Here is a 15,793-nt window from a genome sequence, read left to right as displayed (position 1 = left end):
AAAAAATAATAATTTACCATTCAAAAGTCACTCATGTTCTTTTGGTATTGCGAAAAACAACTATTTCAAATTGCTATAAATATTGTCTTAATTCCTAAGGACCTGGCTCTCTGCGAGGGGCGCTATTTTAAATCCATTTTTTTTTTTTTGTTCGAATCTCGCCGTCAGGCAGTAATGCTATTTAATTGCCTTGTGACCCACAAAGTATGCCGTGGTTAGTGCGGCTTTGAAGCAGAACTGCTTCGGACGAAGAAAAGGTGGTGCGAACACTCTCTCCAGCGAAGAGTATCCGTTACTTGTGGCTAGCACATTTAAAACAAATTTAAAGTTAGCAAAATGTCATCCATGAATGCTTGAAATCAAGAGTAATGTCCTTTTTTTTCACAATGAAAACGTGATAATATGTTTCCGTCAGTTAATGTTTTGTCAGCGCCCGCATCTCGTGGTCGTGCGGTAGTGTTCTCGCTTCCCACGCTCGGGTTCCCGGGTTCGATTCCCGGCAGGGTCAGGGATTTTCTCTGCCTCGTGATGGCTGGGTGTTGTGTGATGTCCTTAGGTTAGTTAGGTTTAAGTAGTTCTAAGTTCTAGGGGACTGATGACCATAGATGTTTAGTCCCATAGGGCTCAGAGCCATTTGAACCATTTTTGTTTTGTCAGCAAAACGTACCAGCAGCTGTGAAGTAGCGGAACTGTAGATTTCGACCTCCAACTTCGCACTTCTGTATCTGCACATATTTTTGCTCTCGTAGCGATTACCAGGTATATTTCGCTACAGCCCTATGTCGGAACTGATGCAGAACGTGATGACTGCACAAAGCGCATCTTCAGATGAATTACTTGCCTCTTCGACTAGCACACCTAATCATCGTAAATTACTATGATCCTGATAGAGCACTGTTTTCTTTGAAAAGCGAATAGCGTAAAGATAGACCTACGCTCAATCTTAGCATCTATTAAAAATAGATGACGGGCTACTTATTAAATTTAAACTTATAAGGACTGTTACGAAACAACTGTTCCACCACAGTCAGAGACTCCACGTGGTGGGCTGACATCGGCAGAACTGTTGAATGGAACATAATCAGTCGAAAAACTGAAATACGATACGTGATTATACCCCCGATGTCTAACCTCAGGTCATTGGTCAACATTACACGGTTCTCATTTAACACTTGCCTCGATAAGCCATATCGTGTAATCAGTTCCTCATCTACGTCTACACATATACCACAAATCAGTATTATCGATTTTCTTTCCTATTCCATTCGTGTACTGAACGAGTAAAACATGACAGTTGGATATGCCTCTGCACGTGTCCTTATCTCACTTGCTCACTACTCGAGAAATACGATGCTATCGTCATAACGGTGGCACGGTCTTCTAGTCTCTGAAGCAACAGAACAGTGGTTCGCTAGAACAAAGTCGGCTTTTTTTCAAGGACTCCCATTTAATTTGGCGAAGCATTTCTTTACTCTTTGGTATAGGCTATACCGTACTGTTACGATTCTAGCAGCTCGTCTTTCAGTTCGTTCCATGTCTGTTGGCCTGCCTACTAGATCACTCCAAACAATGAATAAATGCTCCGTAATTAGTCGTACTAGCGTCTTTTATGCGAAATCCTTTACAGATGCATTGCGTGTTTCCAGAACCCTTCCACCAAATTGTTCCCTAATACTGATTTTACGTGTGAGTCCCATGTCATATCGCTTGTAAGCATTGCCTCTAAATGTTTATACGGTGTAAAGCGCTCGAGATGTTCACCACCAACATTGTAACCAGCCGTATCGGAGTCTTTGTTGTACGCATTTTACATTTATCGACTTGATGAATCACATATGACATATGGTACTTAAAAAAATAGCTTTTAGAGGGTCAGTATAGAGAAGATTTAAGGTACAGATATGGAAATGAATAAGAACTGAATCCCTTCTTTCCCTCCCAGAAGTCATCGAAGCGTCTTCACTAGCTTTTAAGGCAGAGCTGGTGCAGACCCGCGTTATCGACAAACGTGTACCACAAGCGCTATAGGTCAGCGCACTGCTGGCTTATCGTCAGATTCCGCCTCTACACTGTTCTCCAGCGAATCCCGGCAGAGGAGAGAAAGAGACGCAGACAGTGACAAAGTAAGTGTCCGGCGCTCCGCGAGGCGCCCCAGGGAAATCGCCGCCCGCTGCCGCTGCCCCTACTTTATACCGGCGGGCCGGCAGGGGGCGTGGCCTGGCGCCGGCACGCGGGGTGCGGCTCGCTCGCCGTTGGCTGGCAGGCCGGGGGGCGTGGCCTTCGCGGTGGCGCCGCATGGCCGACTCTGGGGTACACCGCGCACCCACCCACACGCACGCACTCACACACACGCGCGGCGCCACCACTCCCACGGCAACAACAAAATGTAAATATTTATTTTCCAGTCGTTAAGCTTTGCGGTTTGATGCCGTCGCACTAATTAAATTTGTCGCTAAATCAGCAGGCTGCTAAAACGTGAACACGAGGCGTTTAGGAACTAACACGACCTCGCACAACTACCGCTGCGGAAAATCTACATACGCTGTTGAGCAGCGCCGATTGCGCATTGTTTAGAAATGAGAGGCACTGTCACATTACAGCACTTTTAGCACACTGACCTGGAACAGTTTGTTTACAACGCGGCAGTAACGATTCGAGGACCCAGGAAGAACGATAGACAGAATAAAAATGTAAGTCCATGCATTGCTGATACCATATCGACTACATACTGCAGAAATATTAGTACACGAGCACTGAATTTTTAAATTTGTCGATAAAATAAATCATTTTGTTACATGTGACCAGCTCATTCTTTCACTGCATGGAACAACTAAATTATCGTGTTTCCAACACCGCTTTATGTTTCATAAATACACTTACCTTTCGATTATTCGGTTTGTGGGATGTGCAGACGTCCTCTTTTATAATTAGAACAAATATTATGCATGTCACTCATGTTTTATTACGCATACAGCGTTACTAAAACACGCTGATCTCCTACTGGAGTATACAGCACAACATCCGTTTGACTACACCGATGCGCTACGGTCGCAGGTTCGAATCCTGCCTCGGGCATGGATGTGTGTGATGTCCTTAGGTTAGTTAGGTTTAAGTTGTTCTAAGTTCTAGGGGACTGATGACCTTCGAAGTTAAGTCCCATAGTGCTCAGAGCCATTTGAACCATTTGACTAAACCGATGTTTTTACTCCCGGAAAATGAGAACCATCTTCAGGAGAAAGTGAATTAACCACAGAAACAAAACAAAAACAAGTGGACGACTATTTTACGAAAGTGATCTAAAAGCAAGTGATATGGCAAAAGTGCATTTTAAGTGTAACTTTGCAAATAAGTTGTCAGTTTCTGGCGCGTAGCATGTAAATGTAATGAAGTGGGCATTCACCTGTGGCATGTAGCATGTTTATTGAATACAGTAAATTACAGTTTCCGTGAAAAACATGTGTATTTTGGATTATCCGAATTTTTCGGTATTGGGGCAGTTTCGGGTCTGTATTAGTCCGGATAGTGGGAAAATTGTTGTATGTATTTTAATACGGTGGGTGTTTCCCTTCTATTTGCTTTAAATACATCGAATTAATTTATACCTCACTGAAAAAAATTTATTTTCTACTGTGACATGAAATACAAGTCTGTTTTGTAGAAAATTTCTATTTACAGTTATCAAATTACGTATTTTTGGTTCGATATACGATGAACAGCAAACAATTACAGTATGCCTGAATAGGTAATTCATTCTTCACGTCCAGTAGATATCTTGCCGCATCATTCTTGTTCCATCGGGATGCCGCCGCTCTACGTGAAATATAATTTGTCATCTTCGTACGTAGCAAGCAACTTCATTTCTCTCCGTGCTGACTGAAACATAAACACCATAAGTAAAAACTGCTAGTATCATGTGCGACTGTTACAAGCATTACCATATGAAAGCTGTGTGCTCCCTAAGACGATAAACTGTGTGAACCGTCAGAAACAGTGCATATTTGCACGTTGGCCACTCATAACAAACAGGACAGTGTGATCTTTATCATCAGTACTAAGTTATTCTTCAAGTAAGGGTATGGAATGGTACATCACAGGAAACTCACCATTCGAAACATGTGTTAGGATCCCAATCCGGACAGAACATTTGACGCAGTTGCTGTAGCTACAGGGAAAAACTTCTCCGTCCCCTCCGCATTTCCGCCGTCACCTGCAGCAAAACAAATCTAAACAGCCTCATCCATCGCTACACAACAGACTACCATTTTATCTTAACTTAGAAGAAGGTTCGACCTGTCATCGCTCGCAAATTGTCAGCGTGCCTTCCATGCGATGTTAGGAGCTGTACCGTGGAGTCTAAGGCGCGTACATAAAATCCCCTGAAAAGCCTTATACAATTTTATGTCTCAAAATTGCAACGATGCACAGAACATTTTGTTCACATATAATTCATTGCAAGTATCTCATTAATTGGAGGACTCTGTAATGAACGAAATGAAATAATTTCCCATCTTATTATTTTGCGAACAGAACGTTAGATATAAAATCCTATTTTTTCGACAGGCTTTAAATTTTTACGAAGTCTAATACTACATTATTTTCGTTCATTGTTTAGTCAAAGAAAAGTCCGTAAACTTAATAAAACAATTCTTTGTTTTTAAAAAAATATTATTTTTTGTTGTTGTTTTCTTTAAATTATTGATTTATTCATCTTACATCTAACCAGGCATTCTACATATTTTACATTACATTCACGTAACGACACTGATAATATGAAAAGACTTATATTTAATATGAGGTAAAACACTTAGAAGTAATTGTAAACAGTTTAAAGCAGTAATAGTTATGGTATAAAAAAAAGTTTACGTGAGTTCATGAAAGGTAGGATAACAAGGACAGATTACAATCAGATAGATTGAAACTGAGACCACAGGGAGCAATAAGAGAAGAGTTTTATTCACGACTTCTATAGAAATTTCGTAATTTTATTTCACGGAGCTTACATGTTTTGTAGGTGTTCCCGTATTTCGTCATATAACACACAGCTACCAGCTGATATTATTTGTATCTGGGAAACATAAATTCGTAGGGATTGATTCATCCATGAGGAAAGGCAACGGATGCTGAAACTGTTAGGATGACAGTTTTCTTGGCGAATAACGATGCATAAAAACTGACAGTTCCATATAGCGCGATTGTGTGAAAAATTATTCATTACAGTTAATGCGGTAGTCACGAAAATTTGTTTTGTTTTGTCTAATTTTGTTACTATGATATAGAAAGGTAACATATTACATCAACTGTTGCTACGACTACAAGGAGTATGTTACGCTGTGAAATAAGAAAATACTTCCTCGGTATTGGGGAAAAACATAACGTGTTCAAATGTCATGGGCAGGTTTTCCTCTAAGTATAAGTGCTCTACATTTTCTAGTGGTTAGAAATCAAGCAAAAATAAATTTTTAGAATTTCTCTTGTAGCTCAGGTGTTTTCCCGGATGAATGACGCAGGATTTACATTGTATACAAACTCTCCTAACAGATTTCCCGAGAGATTAGGTTATCACGAAACTTTCTATATACTTAGGTTTGTTGCTGTTTAACGACAAAAAGGGTTTTTCCGCTCTCACGAAATATTTCTTGCGAACTGACTAACTGGACTTGAAGAAACTGGGTAAGAATAATACTAAATAAAATGCAGTGTAATTTCGTTAATGCAATCAACGTCTTAACTGACGACAATTTCTGTGCTAAAATTTCTATAAAAATATATGTGCAAGTTCGGCAAGCTGGTGTCTTATAGAAGATACATGTTATAAATGAATTTGTAAATGCGGGCGCTATGAGACATCATGGCTGTCCCCTATCCCGAGAAAATTCTGATCTGTCGGAGCGGTCACAGCGAACCCGTATCTCTGTCTTCTCTAACAGTTCACACACAGATTTCGCACCACTGACCTGCTGATCGTTTGTATCTCGGCGCTACATTGTCGCTACGCCCACGTCACCAAATCGCACGTCCGGGTCATCTCTGCTACCTGAAAAAAAGATGAACAGTTATTCCCTTCTAACTGTCAACTCCGCGGTGAAAAATTTATTCCAGATTTTGAGCAACTAAATATTCAGTTGTCCCTCAGGAAATCTGAAAGTGGTAAGGATAAAATACAGGGAGCGAAAAGTTACATATAAAAACGTTTAATGTGGTTATGGAATTTGTCCCTGCTGGGGAGTTCGACCACGTGGTGAAATTATTTTTATTTGACGCTAATTCGGCGACATGCGCGTTGGTGATGACGACAAAATACACATCCAATCCCGTGTAGAGAATATCCCCGAGCCGAACCCTGGGCCCCATGACCGATAATAGTCGTCGCTAATCACAAGAACATGAGCTGCTGACATTTATCTACAATTCCAACAGAAACCAGACTGCAGCTGTAAGTTTCGATGGACATGAAACGGTAGCATAATTGAGAAGTGTGTGAGACACACATTTTATTCAATCTGTACAGTGAGCAAAGACTAAAGTAAACCAAGGATAAATTTGGAAAGGGAATTAAAGTATAGTGAGCAGAAATGAAAACTCTGAGTTTGCCGATGACACTGTAATTCTGTCAGAGACGGCAAAGTACTTGGAACAGCAGTTGAACGGGTGGACAGGTTATAAGATGAACATCAACAAAAGTAAAATAGTGGGTCTGGCATGTATCCAAATCAAATCAGGTGCTGCTCATAGAGTTGGATTAGGAAATGAGATACTCACAACATTCGACCGGTTTTTCTGTTTGGGTAGTAAATGAACTGATGATGGTCAAAGTACGGAGGATATAAAATGCAGACAAGCAATAGCAAGAAAAGCGCTTCTGTAAAAGAGAAATTTGCTATCGTCAGATATAAATTTAACTGTTAGGAGGATTTTTCTAATGGTATTAGTTTGGAGTGTAGCCTTGTTCTGAGGTAAAACGTAAACAATGAACAGTACAGAAAAGAAGCGAATAGGAGCTTCTGAAATGTGGTGCTACAGAAGAATACTGAAGAGGCCTGAATCTAATTGGGGAAAAAAGTAATTTGTGGCATAACTTGACTGAAAGAAGGGATTGGTTAACAGATCACACACTGAGGCCTTAAACAATCATCAGTTTAGTAACAGAAGGAAGTGTTGGGGGTAAAAATCATAGAGCGAAGACAAGAGACAAATACAGTAAGTAGATTCAGAAGGTTGTAGCTAATTTGAGACAAACAGGCTTGCACAAGATAGAGAAGCATGGAGAGCTAGTCTTAGGACTGAAGGCTACAACAGAAATCTTTCTCTATGATTGGTGACTACAGTAACAATTATTAATATTCCACTTAAACGTGTACTTGTAGTTGTAAATAGTAGCAACGTCTGGTTACATATGGCGGTTGTGAGATATAAGGCAAGTGTAGGCTTTCCGTCATATCCTTGATTGCTACAGGCGTCGGGGAAATGTGTCACTCTGCTGTCACACCTTATAAACGCAATGTTCAATCTCAGAGATTTATTATGGATTTAACTGAGTCTTTCGCCAAGCCTGAGATTTAAATTTCTTCATTTTCTTCTCCCTAGTTTTATTCATATATTCTTCATATTTTTATGTAAATTATGTCGTCGCCCACAAACAGAAGTATGATGTCAGAGCAATCACATCATTTTAATAAATATTCTACACTGAAATCCCTAAGAGAAGTTGCATAGACATGTAAACAACAGAGAACAAATATAATTTCAGAAGATATACACAACAGTAACGAATTGGAAATTTGTGGTAAGGTCTTATGGGACCAAACTGTTGAGGTCATCGGTCCCTAAGCTTACACACTACTTAATCTAACTTAAAATAACGACGACACACACACCCATTGCCGAGGAAGGGCTCGAACCTCCGGCGGTGGGAGCCGCGGGGACCGTGACGAGACGCCCTCGACCGCGCGGCATAGCGAATTGTTTACTGATTTTGTAGAAATACATAAAATGCCAATTAGAAGCTGTCTGCAGAAATTCCCGCGAAGAAAAGTATTAACAAGAATTATACTATGAACAAAAACAATAATGATGGTAATGAGTGGAAAATAGTTAAGAAACACAGACTAATAAAACTCTGCGTCAGAATTTTATTGTACTCACTGAATGCTTCAATGGTCGCATCGTCATCCTGTATATTTCCACTTTATTAATCGTATTAGTAGTATGATGTACGACGTTTAGCAGCGTCCAGTGTTTCAGCGATAACCGTCTGCTGGCCGGTGTGGCCGTGAGGTTCTAGGCGCTTCAGTCTGGAACCGCGTGACCGTTACGGTCGCAGGTTCGAATCCTGCCTCGGGCATGGATGTGTGTGATGTCCTTAGGTTAGTTAGGTTTAAGTAGTTCTAAGTTCTAGGGGACTGATGACCACAGATGTTAAGTCCCATAGGGCTCAGAGCCATTTGAACCATTTTTTGATAACCGTCTGGGTTGTGACGGTGCTCACTGTTTGCTTTCATAGTGCACCCCACGCAGTAAACATAGTAGGATAGAACGTTTTATTTGCGTTACATTGTATCATTACGGATGAAAGATGTAAAATGTCACGTTTCTCTATGATGGCCGATTCCGCGCCAACATATGGAAGTGAAGATTTGTAGAAAGTGTCGGGACTGACGTGTGAGCACGTGATATGAGTAACAATATTTGTATCGCCCCCAAGTCCAGATACTACAAAGCAGTAGGCTGAGGGAAGAAATAGTTATCGTAGGCTCCGGGGTATCTGCTACGATCCCTTTTCTGAGTTCGTTCCACCGCAATCACACGGTTTATTTTTCCGGTGGCAGAAAGCTGCTGGAAAAGACAGAAGAGGCCTACCGGGCTAATGCTTTACTGATGAGCTTGTGAAACATAGCGGAGCAAATGGTTCCGATTTTCAGGCTGTCGCCTTTCGAAACAAGATCATTAAAGATGAATGAGTCTGTGCTTTTTCTGCATTCCGTTCGTTGGCGTTGTTTGTGAATATCATTAACTGAAATTACAGAACTGACGAGGAAGAAGCGGGAGGTGAACAGAAGGATAGATCTTTAAGTTGCAAAGGTAAAAAGTCAGCACTGCACGGGAGTCAGTACCGCCCCCCACTACCAGTGATAGAGTTTTCCATATTTTGCAGGACGCCGCGTGTTTCTTTAATCTCCAAAACGAAAAATGCGAAAGGAATGAAATAATCAGAAATGTTACGCGTGCATTTGGAAACTTGCAAGTTACTTAGGACGACGTACGAAGGGTGAGGAAAGTTAATCTTCGGAAACTCAAAGAGAATAGTTTACCGCCTGTTCGCTTCTGAAGTCGTTAGAAGCGGAAAGCTCGGATAGAGAAGAAAGCAGTGGTGATCTCTTTTACGAACCAGAAAGTCTTTCTTTCTAGATATATCTAGAAACTGGTACTAGCCCGTCAAAAGTAACCACATTTGGTGGTTGGTAGAGATACTGCCGATGTCAGATTCGATCCGTGGTACCTCACGTCGGATGTATTGTCACGATTTTAACGAACAAGTTATCGACGTTACTAGTTTGTTAGATTATGTACTTGCTGAAAAGTAAACTGTAAGTTACATTACGCTTGTGTGGGAACAAATTAGATGAGACCATTCGAATTAAGCTATTATTCGCATGCAACAGCGTGTGAGGTAGAGGTGTGGTTACACAGAAGGGTCGGAAGCAAGTCACATCACTCAAACCAATTACAAAAACGAGATAAAATTGGCAGCCACAGGGGAGATTTTCCTGGAAGCGCTATCTCTTGGTTACGGAAACATACGCCCATTTTCTAACGATGAGGGAAACACAGAGGGAAACTGAATAAACGAAAATGAAAGTTTACTGCGTTATATTGCATTCTACATGCAAGGAAGTTGGAAACAGTCATACTACAACCATCTCCGCAGAATATCGCGCTGTATGTGATACTTCATAGGGCGGCTTTCAAGGAATAAGACTACAATCCAACGTCCAAGACATTGAAGTCGTCAGAGACGGAATAATAAACACACAAATAAGAATCAAGGGAAGGACTCAGCAACTGATTTGGTGCAGACGTCACCCCGGAATATGTGTAGTCATTTTAGCGAAACCTATGACTACATACGTGTGATGGATAGGGTAAGGATTTTAAAATACATTTAGATGTCGCAACTACTATGCCACAATCGCTCAGTGCAAAATTAAAAATTCCATTTTAGGGACTTTGGTACTGGGAGTCTCGTAACAAAGTCAGTGTCATTAAATACGAAAAGAGTTTCAGATTACTTTTGTTTTTATTTTCGTATTTTTTCGACACGACAGAGAGAGGGGGCGCAGTGGTAAACCATTGGACTCGCTTTTGGAAGGACGGCGTTTCGAATCTCTGTCTGGAAGTTAACATTTAAGTTTTTAGTTCTTTGCTAGAATTTCAAAGGCAACGCATGGATGATTCCTTTGAAAAGGATCGACCGACTTCCTTCCCTATCTTTCACCAATCCGAGCTTGTGATCCGTCACTAATGACCTTCTCGTCGACGCAACATTAAATCGTAATTACCCTTCCTTCTTCTCTCATTAACTCTGCTTTGATATGTTCGTCACTATTCCCCGCTTTTCCAATTTTTTTTTTCCAATTTGTGGCCCATGCCCGTACCCATGTGCATTGTTTCTAAGAATGTCACCTTTCGCAGTTAAATACCTGGTATTAGACTTTCGAAAAAAGAGGACGACTTTGTTAAAATAGGACATAGCTTTGTGAACAACCTTTCTGTCAAGTATTCCATCGTTGATAGACAAAAGGCTTTCGAACTCCGAAAAAAAATAGACATTATAATTCCCTATAAGCGCTACAGATGTGCCAATAACATACCACGAAATAATATTGCAACACTGTGTGTGTGTAATAATATATGTATTTAATTAAATGGAACAATTGAATAGTTATTTTGACACAAATTATTGTGTCAAATACATGAATCGTAAATCATACCCGGTGACAAAATTATCGTATGATGATATATGAACAATTATGATCACTCTATACTGAGAAATTCATAACTGAAAGATTAGTCTGGTCAAGAAATATCACATCACGAAAACTATTCTTAGCACTGCAGTAGGAAGTTTTCAGGTCGTCTCTTCTGCGGGTGCTGCTGAACTCTCTACGTCTAATGCGAATAAAATTGAGCCATGATGGAAGATGTCAATATTTCATGTCTAATAATAACCTGAAAATAAACTCCATTGAGATAAAAATAATACAAAATCAAGAAGTCGAAAGAAAATAGTTCAAATAAACAATGAGGTCAAAGAAGTAGTTTGAGATATTCAATTATTCAGGCAGGCAACGATTGGATGGACAACAAAACAAATAAACAAAAGAGTAACAGAGGCCTGAAGCGCTTTTGGGGAATGAAACAGAGTTTTCAAAACTGAGCTTTCTGAGTAACTGGAAAGGAAAGTTTACAAATAGTATTCATCGCCAGTGATGACCTATGGTAGTGAGTCATGGATGATGAACATGAAAACCAGTGTCTCCGTAAATTTTGAAAAAAATAATAAAAATACAGTACATTCAGTTCTGTACAGCAAATAGAGTTATACAAAAAATTGGTATAGCGCCTGAACAGGAGTTAATAAGGAGGACAGAATGCTCCAGAATTTTTGGCGTACATATCGATGAAAACGTGAACTGGAAGGAGGATACTACTTAGAGTCTCATAAGATTAAGTTCAGCTGGTTTTGTTCTTCGTATAATTGCTATTGTTGGCAACAAACGTGTCAACCTCCTAACATCTTTTGCATATTACCACTCAATAATGTCGGGTGCAACAACTTTCTGGGATAGCTCATCACTTAGAAAGAAAGTAGGGGTTGCACAAAAGTGAGTAGTAACAAAAATAAGTGGTGTTCATCGACAGACGTCATGTAGATAACTCTTCAAAGAGCTGGGAATTTTCATACACATTTTCGCTATTGAAATTCGTCATAAAAAATTATGCACAATTTCAGAAGAGTGATGTACATACCTACAACACTAGAGGGAAAAATTATCTTTCTTATCCACTGTTAAAGCTGTCAGTAGCTCAGACAGCAGTTCAATATACAGCAACAAATTCGTTTTGATCATTTTCCCAATAACATAACGTGCAAGTTTTAAATCTAATTTAAAATCATTTCTCCTGGAAAACTTCTTCTACTCCATTGAGGAATTTCTACTCAAAAACTGGTAGCCAGTATTTTGAAGTGTAATTGCATGAGTAGGAATAAAATGATAACGTGTTCCTTAATGTTAACACTAACCATGTACCCCGGCTAGAGTGGCCGAGCGGTTATAGGCGCTACAGTGTGGAACCGCGCGACCGCTACGGTCGCAGGTTCGAATCCTGCCTCGGGCATGGATGTGTGTGATGTCCTTAGGTTAGTTAGGTTTAAGTAGTTCTAAGTTCTAGGGGACTGATGACTTCCGAAATGAAGTCCCAGAGTACTCAGAGCCATTTGAACCATTTGAACTAATCATGAACACATATCCTGTAAACTGATTCATTCTTCATCATTTCGATAAAAGAAACGTTCAAATGATCTATGGAATATGTAACTAACTAATTAACCATTCAAAAGCTGAGGTTTACTCAACGAGCAATGAAGAAGTGCCTGCTGGGAATTACCAGGAGAAATTGGAAACAAGCAGATGGAAGAAGGAACTGACTGGATTGTAACACATAATTATGTCTGCAGGGCACATGAAATGTAGCCAGAAGAATGGATACTCGATGGATTAAGTTCTTTTCAGGATTCCAACAGATATGAAAGCACCGAGAGAATGGCGTAATAGAATGCGAGTTGATGGGATCAGAAAAACTCAGGAACAACGTGGATGCATGTAGCTGAATGGAAAAGTCTCGAGAGGGCGTTTATCCAGCACTGGACCTATCCCGGCTTTGCACTAAGTATCTACTGACGGACGGGTTCTCAGGAACAGTGGAAATAAATTGTATAGGCCTACATAAACCTTCCTCATGAACCAGTCTGTCTGCCGGTGAAAACCGAATAAAAATCCCTACAGTAATTCCTGAGATCTGACTTCATGTGCAGACAGAAAAACGCGGCAGGGGCTTTAAGGGGGGTAGGACGTCAAACGGGCCGACTTGGAGCAGGAGAGGCATCACAGGACATTTTAATTTCCACTGTCTATACTTTTACAAATAAATTCATAAAACTTTGTCAGCATGACCAGGAAGGATTCAGAATTTACACTCACAGCAGTGGAAGTTCGAAAACGTAACAAAATAATTTATTTTTTACATGTGAAATTTCATCATTTTTTTCGCTTACTAATGGCAGCATTTGTTGCTATAGGTACACTTTTCTTTATAAGTAAGAGAGATTCTTCGATGAATCTTGCACAGCATACAAACCATACTCAAAGGTGTATGAAACTCTAGAATTTTACAAATCTATTAAAAACTGTGGTAAAAATTGAGGTAATTAACTAGAAAATTTGTGTTTTTTCTAAACATGAAGTTTAAAATATAACAGCTCATTCGTTTTTTCATAAATTAATAAAATTCTAGAGTTTCATACACCTGTAAGTATGGTTTGTATGCTGTGCAAAATTCATCGAAGAATCTCTCTAACTTATGAAGAAAAGTGTGCCTATAGCAACAAATGCAGCCATTAGTAAGTGAAAAAATAATGAAATTTCGCACGTAAAAAAATATTTATTTTGTTATGTTTTAGAACTTCCACTGCAATAGGTGTGAATCCTGAATCCTTCCTGGTGATGCTGTCAATGTTTTATGAATTTCTTTGTAAAAGTATAGACACTGCAAATTAAAATGTCCTGAGATGCCTCTCCTGCTCCAAGTCGGCCCGTTTGACGTCCTACTCCCCTTAATTTAGTAATATAGATAGATGATGATGGTGGTGATGATCATTCTGCCTTAAACACTACCGCTATAGCTGGCGTTTGGTCCTACAGCGCTGAAATATCTCGCTTGGGTCTCGTCAGTAAGATATTCAGAAAGGAGCCCCAGCCTGCTTTCCCTCTTTGTTTCAGATTTTGCCTTTGGTGGTGTGTCAGATTGCTTCCAGCCAATGAAAGTAACTCAGCATTCCGTGCTGGCATATACCGCTGTGGAGTCAGTGTTCGCCGAGTTTTCCCGAGATGTCACGGTTGTGAGCGGCGGGTGCTGGGCGCTAAGACCAGCAGTAGCTGCGGTGTAGCGAGGAATGTAGGCCCCGAGAGCGGAACGACGGGATTTACGAGAGCGCCAAAAAATGCTAGTGAGGCGAGCTGGGCTGCCAGATTGGAAATTTAATATATTAGAGAAATGCAGGCAGGCGCAGCGCCGGCCGGCCGCTATTGTTATTATCTGATGGCGGGCCACGATGGATGGCTGATGCCTACACGCCGCCCCGAAAGTCCCGCGCTCAACGCCTCTGACGGCTCTCGCTGCCTCCAACCATACTACACGCTAAGCTCTTCACACTGACTTTACTAGTACAATACAGGTGGCTAAGTTCTCGTATTTCTGCCACAAATAAGAATAGTTTGAACATGTGTTCAACATTATTGAAACTCGTTTCTCCATCGCAGGATCACGTAAAAAGTACCTGTGGGGATGAATGTATTTATCGGCTGTACAGGGATCAGCGATGGTAGATCGTGGGTGCAGAAGTAGTGAGCAAGCGTGAACTCGTTGTAGGATCATTTTACCAGAGTATCTTACTTACGCGGACAATATCTAGTGATCCAACTTTAATCCTCGTTTTCTATCGAGTTTGATGGCAAGCGTAGCTGTCCAGTCAAACTTACTGTGTTCTTTATGAGATGTTACTTTCTCATCTAGGTCTACCACAGGCTCATTTTTCGTTTCCCCCTCAGCTGTTCAATTCATATATACAATTTTACACTACAGGCTGTATCAAAATGAATCATCCAATTTTGCACGTGTATATATCTGAAACTAATAAACATATACAATGAAATTTGTTTTTTGATGAACGGGAAACTCAGGAAGTTTTTTTTTTTTTCACACCTTTTCATAGGTGTTCAATATGCCCCCCCTTTGAGATGCACGGCATATGCCACTGCGGTATTCTAATTGTTCCCACACTGCAGCGATCACGTATTCAGTTACAGCTTCCACAGCTGCTGTTATGCGATGTTCAAATTCATTCATTGTTGTTGGTAACGGAGGCACATAAACAGGGTCTTTTATAAACCCTCGCAAGAAATAATCACATATAGTCAGGGCCGGTGACCTTGGAGGCCAGAAACGTAAGTTGAATCATATGGCCTTGTACGACCCATCCATCGTTCAGTAATCTTTTGATTTAAAAATTCCCGAGCTTCCAGAAGCACACTGCTGCTACCTAGCGGGAACCGTGTAAAATTCCAGACTTTGATCTTTCCAACAGTTCTTTGTTCACGCACGTATAACATAATAGTTATGTTTTTTTTTCTTTAAATCGGTTGATTCTGTTTCATACACCCTGTATAACGAATATGATTCAGTGGTCTTATCCCCACTTCCTGAACGGGAGAAAAAGCTCGCATAAAACGCCAGGCTTTTCTTTTTCTGTAAAAATACATTCTAATTGTCTTCAAAACGCATAGTGAAATTTTTAATTTTTAAATAAAAGCTTTTTGATGCTAGACCATAGAAAATATTTTGTAACTTAAAAAAACGGAATGAGAAGATTTCGGTCGAAAAGTACCTTATTGTAGTCCAGCACGTTATGAGCGGTTTTCTTATACAAAAATTTTGTCATAATAGGTGCTAACGTGGA

The 15,793-nt window shown here is 40.3% G+C and overlaps 1 long non-coding RNA gene across 1 annotated transcript in view; it reads right to left on the bottom strand.

The window, feature by feature from the left end:
• Positions 1 to 3,607: 3,607 nt before the first annotated feature.
• LOC126249775 (uncharacterized) overlaps positions 3,608 to 15,793 on the bottom strand; it is a 138,912-nt gene continuing 126,726 nt past the window's right edge. Inside the window, exons 3-5 of the long non-coding RNA XR_007545659.1 lie at positions 5,955 to 6,034; positions 4,104 to 4,207; positions 3,608 to 3,873 (exon numbers count right to left, since the gene is read on the bottom strand). This is a non-coding gene — a long non-coding RNA (uncharacterized LOC126249775). The remainder of the gene's footprint in view (positions 3,874 to 4,103; positions 4,208 to 5,954; positions 6,035 to 15,793) is intronic.

Source organism: Schistocerca nitens, chromosome 3 (assembly GCF_023898315.1).
Source record: "Schistocerca nitens isolate TAMUIC-IGC-003100 chromosome 3, iqSchNite1.1, whole genome shotgun sequence".
NCBI lineage: Eukaryota > Metazoa > Arthropoda > Insecta > Orthoptera > Acrididae > Schistocerca > Schistocerca nitens.
This window is presented reverse-complemented; position numbering and strand designations above follow the sequence as displayed.